The sequence below is a fragment of the Bos indicus genome, chromosome 14 (assembly GCF_029378745.1).
Source record: "Bos indicus isolate NIAB-ARS_2022 breed Sahiwal x Tharparkar chromosome 14, NIAB-ARS_B.indTharparkar_mat_pri_1.0, whole genome shotgun sequence".
Lineage (NCBI taxonomy): Eukaryota > Metazoa > Chordata > Mammalia > Artiodactyla > Bovidae > Bos > Bos indicus.
This window is the reverse complement of record NC_091773.1, coordinates 193,456-201,421: the sequence shown is the minus strand read 5'-3', so window position 1 is coordinate 201,421 and position 7,966 is coordinate 193,456. Positions and strand designations below refer to the sequence as shown.

Below are 7,966 nucleotides of genomic sequence, written 5' to 3'. Positions count from 1 at the left end.
GTAAAATTTCTAGTAAAAGAGATAGATAAATACATTTTAAAATGTACAACCACAATGATGTACATGGAAAAACTTAAGTGATAGGTATACACTATATCTCCAACATTTGTATCATTTTCTTGCACTACCACATAGAGAATAATTTATATCTGGTTATATTAGCAATTATATTTAAACTATACAGTATTATGAACTATTTAAGTTAGATATATTTCAAATTTGTCTTTGCCTGGGAATCTTCCAAAGCCAAAGTGTTTCTTATGGAATTAATAAAGTCTTAAGATACTTGGAGTTTTACGCTGAGCAGCTCTCAATGTACTACTTTTACATTAAGACGTAAACTTCCTTACTGTAGGCATTAACTCTTCAGATCCTTTTAAAAGTCCTGCAGTTCACATGACTTGAATTAAACTGAAATTTAACCAGGACAAATACAAGGTCAGATATTATACACACAAAAAATTACAATTCAATGTTTGTATCAAACTTTTAGTTGAAGTAGTCTTTTATTTCTATTTTTATTTGTAATTTTAAAGTTACTTTAATAAAATAAAAGAGTGAACAGAAATTGGCCTGTCAATTGCAAGGTTAAAATAGGTTCATGATTCTATTTGCTATTGAGAAACTCTTACTCTCAAAAATCTTTCTAGCTTTGCATTTTATCACAGAACAATTTATTTATTTATTTATTTTTTCTTAAAAACCCATCCCCGGCGGCCCGGGCGCCGCCGCTCGGTCCTGCGCCGGCGGCCGCGGCTCGGCTCGCGCCCCCGCGCCGCCCCTCGCTCGGCCGGTGCTGCTGCCGCCGCCGCCTCCGCCGCCGCCTCAGGCCTATCACAGAACAATTTAATGTTGATTAATTTCTTCACTGACTTTTTCACATCTTTGTTCCTGAGGCTGTAGATCACTGGGTTCAGCATGGGGATGACCACTGTGTAAAAGACAGAGGCCACCTTGACCATGAGCGATGAACTTCTGGAGTTAGGAACACAATAGAGGAAAAGGATGGAGAAGGCAATGGCACCCCACTCCAGTACTCTTGCCTGGAAAATCTCAAGGACGGAGGAGCCTGGTGGGCTGCAGTCCATGGGGTCGCTAAGAGTCAGACAGGACTGAGCGACTTCACTTTCACTTTTCACTTTCATGTATTGGAGAAGGAAATGGCAACTCACTCCAGTGTTCTTGCCTGGAGAATCCCAGGGACGGCGGAGCCTGGTGGGCTGCATAGTCCAGTCTATGGGGTCGCATAGAGTCGGACACCACTGAAGCGACTTAGCAGCAGCAGCAGAGGAAAAGGATGGTCCTGTGGAAGATGGTAATGGTGGTCAGGTGAGAGGCACAGGTGGAGAAGAATTTGTGGCGCCCCCCAGTCGGAAGCGTCCTTAAGACAGTGATAAAAATGAAAACTTAGGAGGTGCAAATAATCATCAGGCTGCTTACTTCATTGAATGTGGCAGAGACTAAAATGATCTCCTGGTTAATGCAGTGTCAGAGCAGGAAACAGCAACAATGGCTGCGTGCTCACAGACAAAGTTATTTATGAACTTAGTCCCACAAAAGGATAACCTTGATAAAACATATGTGTATGTTAAGGAACAGGCTATACTCCAAGAGTATAATGCAGACAACCACAAGGAACAAAGCTTCTGGGACATCACAACAGCATAGAGAAGAGGGTTACAAATGGCCACGAATCGGTCATATGCCGTCACTGCCAACAGGAATGTCTCTGTCACCACAAATATGCAGACAAAGAATTGTATGAGGCATCCTGTGAAGGAGATGGTTCTGTCTTCCACAACCAAGTTTTCTAGTAGCTTGGGTGTAACTACTGTCGAGTAACAGGAATCAACGAAGGATAAGTGGCTGAGAAAGAAGTACCTGGGCGTGTGGAGCCTGGAACTGGACTTCATGATCAGGATCATGCCTAGGTTCCCCAGCAGAGTGACTGTGTAGATGGTCAGGAAGACCAGGAACTGGGGCAGCTGGAGCTGAGGATATTCTGAGAAGCCCAAGAGAATGAAAGTGACCTTAGCACTCTGGTTTGCTTGGTTCCTGTGGACAAAGTATCAATGTTGATCCAGAAAAGTAAAAACTAAACTTTGAAATAGGGAGAGAATAGAAAATGTGTTGCGAAGCTCACTGGGTCTCTGTTTATAGTGTTTCTGTAAATGCTATACTTCTGCTTTATTTCAAATGCTAATGTTCACTTGTATGTCAATTATACAGCCAGTAATAATTTTCATTGTGTATGATCTTCAGAAACAAAGAACTAAAACAGATTAGGTCTTGCTTTATTTCAAATAATAAAACTCATTATTATCAGCTGCTTTCAGGAGACATTGTCTTTGCGTGACTCTGAGCTGTGTGAAAACACCTGATATATACAATCCAATTACATGTATTGGAGAAAAACATGTCTTTAGGTTCCACAGTTTCTTACCTGCCTCACCTCCTGAGCTATGAGACAATTAACTTATATGCTAATTTGTATAATGGTAACATCTCTGCAAAACAGTTAATATAATATTTTCTTGGTTGTTGTATCTCCTTTCAATTCCTTTCTTATTCCTAGTTATTCCAAATTCTCAACCCATTCTGGAGCTATGCTATAAGACATACTAAACTTTTTCACTTATCTTGAATTAATTTTGAAAATGTTTAAATGTATTCTTCATAGCCAATTGTATTATTCATCAGAAGTTTCAAAACAAAATATGAGCTATGCTTCTTGTGATAATAGTTGAAACAATATTGAACAGAAAACTCATTTTTTTCCATTGTAGCAGATTTTGGAGTTTGGGTGACAAAAATAAGAACTGTGAAAGTACTGGAGAAAGCTTATAGGCTTCAGAATGGATCCAATATATACTCTGCCATTTTGAATTAAGTTTTTAGTTCTTCCAAAGAAAAGTGGCTGGAAAACACCTATTTCAAATGGGACAGCAGAATATTTCTTGATTATTACTGATCACAATAATCAGTAACTTTTCCTCTATAGTAAGATAAGAATAGTAACATAAATTTTAAATCACTAGATTAGAACTAGATACTTCAATAATGAATTCAAATGCTGTAAGACATGGTAGAACAGATATTTACCTTTTTATATATCAGAATTATGAATAATTGTTATGATTTCAAACACCTGATATGTTTGTGAAAACAAGCATGGACATCTATCAACTGGTGGACACATTGGGGAAGACAATGCAGAAATCCCTTCTTCTGGAAGCCACACAATGGAAACACTGTAGAATTTCATTAGAACACTTGGTTTAAGATGCACCTTTCCTTATTTTCCTCTAGGTTTTCTCACCACACTATAGCTTTCTCTGATTCCCACCTGATGAACTTGTAAGAAAGATACCTCCCAAGGACCATGTCCACAACAGACCCTCTGTAACAATACTTTGTAAGGTCTCAGCACTGCAAAGATTGATTATGACTATTATTCCAGCCACATTCCTTCAATTTAAAATGCTCTGTGCAAGATTATGAGAATAATTTTCCATGATTGTTTAATATAACAGTGACTTTAAGATTCTAAATAAATGTTAATAGCAAATGTATAACATTAACATTATTCAGTATGACTTTTCCAAAAACTGCTTGGATCTATAAGTTCAACCTCATTATCACTTAATACATCCTTCTTAGTGAAGGTGGATTTATCAACCTCTGTTATATAGTACATGCCTATTTCTTTATAATTTATTTCCCCATTTTATTCTTTCTTATGATGTTTGCTTTATTTTGCCACCTTCTTTTATAGACATGACTCATTGTTTCATCCCCTCTGTATACAGACAAACTTGCATATTTATCACTCAATTACTGTAGGTTATGAGCACCGAAGAATTGATGCTTTTGAACTGTGGTGTTGGAGAAGACTCTTGAGAGTCCCTTGGACTGCAAGGAGATCCAACCAGTCCATTCTGAAGGAGATCGGCCCTGGGATTTCTTTGGAAGGAATGATGCTAAAGCTGAAACTCCAGTCCTTTGGCCACCTCATGCGAAGAGTTGACTCATTGGAAAAGACTCTGATGCTGGGAGGGATTGGGAGCAGGAGGAGAAGGGGACGACAGAGGATGAGATGGCTGGATGGCATCACTGACTTGATGGACGTGAGTCTGGGTGAACTCCGGGAGTTGGTGATGGACAGGGAGGCCTGGCGTGCTGAGATTCATGGGGTCGCAAAGAGTCGGACACGACTGAGCGACTGATCTGATCTTATCTGATATCCCTATTATTTATAAATATGGCTGTTACTGTCACTTTATTTCTAGAAAATTACAGGAAAATCTTGAAGACAAGGCCCACTTTGTGGGCCTTCTTTTGCCAAAAGAAGAATTCTCCATTTCTGACTTTATGGTTGATACCCAGTGAGAAAACTAGGATACAAATTATTTGAAAGAAAGAGGACATGTATACCTGTGGCGGATTCATTTTGATATAAAGAAAAAAAAAAGAATTGGAATATAACTCCATAAACCTTGTCAGCCAAAACGTGGTTCTTTGTGCACACCTTGTTCTACACATGTGTCCGTCTCCTACAAAGATTACTGGATCTTTGTATTTTCTTTTTTAAGTAAAACAAAAGAGACATGAATCAACTCACCCAAATACAGAAGAACTTGAATGAGTCATTTAGTGAAGAACTCTTTGCTAAGATTAATGAACTCCAGCAATGTTGCTGCTTAGGACTTAACAGAAACACACCTGAAAAGGGTAGTAAAAGTGCCCAGTATTTTTCATTAATTATTTCATACTTTATGATTTTCCAACCTGTTGAGAAAACTCAGAGATACCAAAGATAAGATCAAGCCTGAAAAGTAAATCCTGGCACCAAACTTTATCACAAATATATGCCATCATGACCTTAGGCATGTGAAAACTAGAGAATATAACTGAGGTACTGCCTTGATGACTGCAATTCAACTAATTACATTTTAACTCTGAACTCTGTCCCAGGTGGTGTATTGATTGTATATTATTTCCCTAAAGCCTTAGGGCATTTGTATTATCAACTTTACTCATTTAATCTTAAAAAATAAAAAAACACCATTAAAAAAATCTATGTGGATATAAAATACATAAATCCACAAGGGGAAATTATACACGAGTAGATTTATCTTTTATTAATCCATATTTAATTTTTAAAATTTTCTTATGAAGGTATATATATATATATTCTTATGTTTCTAAACATATGGCTGCTAAATTATAATTATACTGTTTATACTTTACAATATTTACCATTTATACTTTACAAAATTTGTACTATAAACTTTATTTTATATTTACACTATTGATTCTATTGATAGAAAACAGATTCCATTAGCTTTTCAAATATAGAATGTTCTCAGATGTTTATATTTATTACTGAATCTAAAAAGAAATTTTGGATGATATGTTTTCTAAAAACATCTGTTTATGAAAAGGATGATATTTTCACTAATTTTGGTAACTACCCAACTTGGCTTTAAGGACACAGGTTAAAAATAATAACTTGATAGAAGGAGCTGAAGTGCAAGCAGTGAAAGATTTTACTTTCTTAGGCTTCCAAATCATTGCTTTATGGTGACTGCACCCATGAAATTAAAATGCACTTGCTCTGTGGAAGGAAAGTTATGACAAAACTAGGCAGCACATTCAAAACCAGAAACATCACTTTGCCAACAAAAGTCCATATAGTCAAAACCATGGTGTTTCCAGTAGTCAGGTATGGATGTGAGAGCTGGACCATAAAGAAGACAAAGTGCTGAAGAATTGTTCTTTCAAATTGTGGTGCTGGGGAAGACTCCTGAGAGTCCTTCGGACAGCAAGATCCAACCAGTCAATCCTGAAGGAAATCAACCCTGAATATTCATTGGAAGGACTGATGCTGAAGCTGAAGGTCCAGTGCTTTGGCCGCCTGACATGAAGAGCTGACTCACTGGAAAAGACCCTGATGCTGGGAATGATTGAAGGCTAGTGGAGAAGAGGGCAGCAGAGGATGAGATGGTCAGATGGCATCACCGACTCAATGGACATGAGTGTGAGCAAACTCCAGGAGTCAGTGCAGGGCAGGGAAGCCTGGCGTGCTGCAGTCCATGGGGTGGCAAAGATTCAGACACGACTTAGTGACTGAACAACAATAACAACAAGCTTATTTCTCACTAGTGGAAGATTCAAAATACATTTTGACTGGGCAGCTGTGCCCTATATGGGCTCTGATTTCTCCCAACTTGTACCGCACCATCATCATGGTGCTTCTGAGGTTATGATTCTCTTAATATTCACTGGAGAAAGAATAGATTCTCCTTCAAATAAATGATGCCAGGACAATTGGGCATTCACAAGTAAAATTACGGATTGGACACTTGCCTCATATTATATACAACAGTTAACTCAGAAAGTGAACAAGGACCTGAATGAAAGAGCATAAACTATAAAACTCTTACAAGAAAAACACAGGCCTTACATTTCATGCCCTTGAATTTGGCAGTAGATTCTTAAACAGGGAAACCAAAACATGAGTGACAATAAATAAATAAATAAATAAATAAATAAATAAATTGCTATTGTACTTCCTCAAAATTTAAAATATTTGTATATTAAAAACATTATTAATAAAGTGAAAAGAAAAGGTACAGAAAAGAAACAATAAAGACAAAAAGTCAAAGCAGATACAACACAAAATTTACAAATGTCCAATAAGCATGTGAAAATACTCTCAACATATTTAGTTATTAGGAAAATGCAAATCAATGTCATGATGAGACATCAATTTATATCCACTGGATTTGCTATAATATAAGTATATAATAGCAATGATTAGCAAGGATATGAAGCAACCAGAAGAGTTATATATTATGCCTGGGAATCTAAAATGCTACAGACACTGTAGAATAAGTTTGGTGGCTCCTCTCACATGGATGAACATAGAATTACTATTAGACAAAATGCTTAGCAGGGAAAAAAAATAGTCTTTCACAAAGAGGTGTTAGGCTTTTCCCCCAATTTCTGGCAGATAATATATATCTTATGTGATAGTAGACTCTATTTAGGGAGGAGGGTCTGGGTACACCTGATACCAAGGTGGGTGCGTGCTAAGTCGCTTCAGTGGTGTTTGATTCCTTGCCACCCTATGGACTTTAGCCCACCAGGCTTCACTGTCTATGGAATTCTCCAGGCAAGAATACTGGAATGGGTTGCCATGCCCTCCTCCAGAGGATCCTCCCAATCCAGGAACTGAACCCATGTCTCCTACATCTCCTGCACTGGTAGGCAGGTTCTTACCACTAGTGCCACCTGGGAAGCACCACAGCACATAGAATTCACTCCTTAGACTGGATGTGAGTTTACTGTGAAGTGTGTTAGTTGCTCAGTCGTGTCTTAATCTTTGTAACTCCATGGACTGAAGCCCGCCAGGCTCCTCTGTCATGGGATTCTCCAGGCAAGGATACTGGAGTGGGTTGCCCTCCCTTTCTCCAGGGGATCTTCCCCACCCAGGGATAGAACCAAAGTTTCCTGCATTGCAAGTGGATTCTTTATCATCTGAGCCACCAGGGAAGTCCATGAGTTTGCTAGTTGGGCAAAATTAAATCAGGTTAACCAAGATTCTCTAATTGATATTAGCAGGGCCCCCATTCAATCCACCATTAATGTTACTTACCAATGAAGTTCTCTGTTATGTTATCATTGTACATCAATAGCTATTTTATATGTAATTTGACTGATGTGAAATACTGTTTTAGATTTAGCTGGAACTATTTCTGAAGTGTGCATTTCTTAATTTTATTTTTGATGATTTATGTACAAAAAACAAATAAATTTTATATTAACAAGTAGAATTTTACCAAATCTTATTCAGGATTCTGTGGGGACAGAGACATGACTTCTTTGCACTTATAATGTACCAGTTCTTTCTATGTGGTGTTAAATAAATATATCCTTTAAATTTAGGCTTCCCTGGTACCTT

At 37.7% G+C, this 7,966-nt stretch overlaps 1 pseudogene; it reads right to left on the bottom strand.

Annotated features, from left to right (window-relative positions):
- Nucleotides 1-686: 686 nt before the first annotated feature.
- On the bottom strand, nucleotides 687-3,384 carry LOC139186987 (olfactory receptor 5D13-like; annotated as a pseudogene).
- Between the last annotated feature and the right edge of the window lie 4,582 nt (nucleotides 3,385-7,966).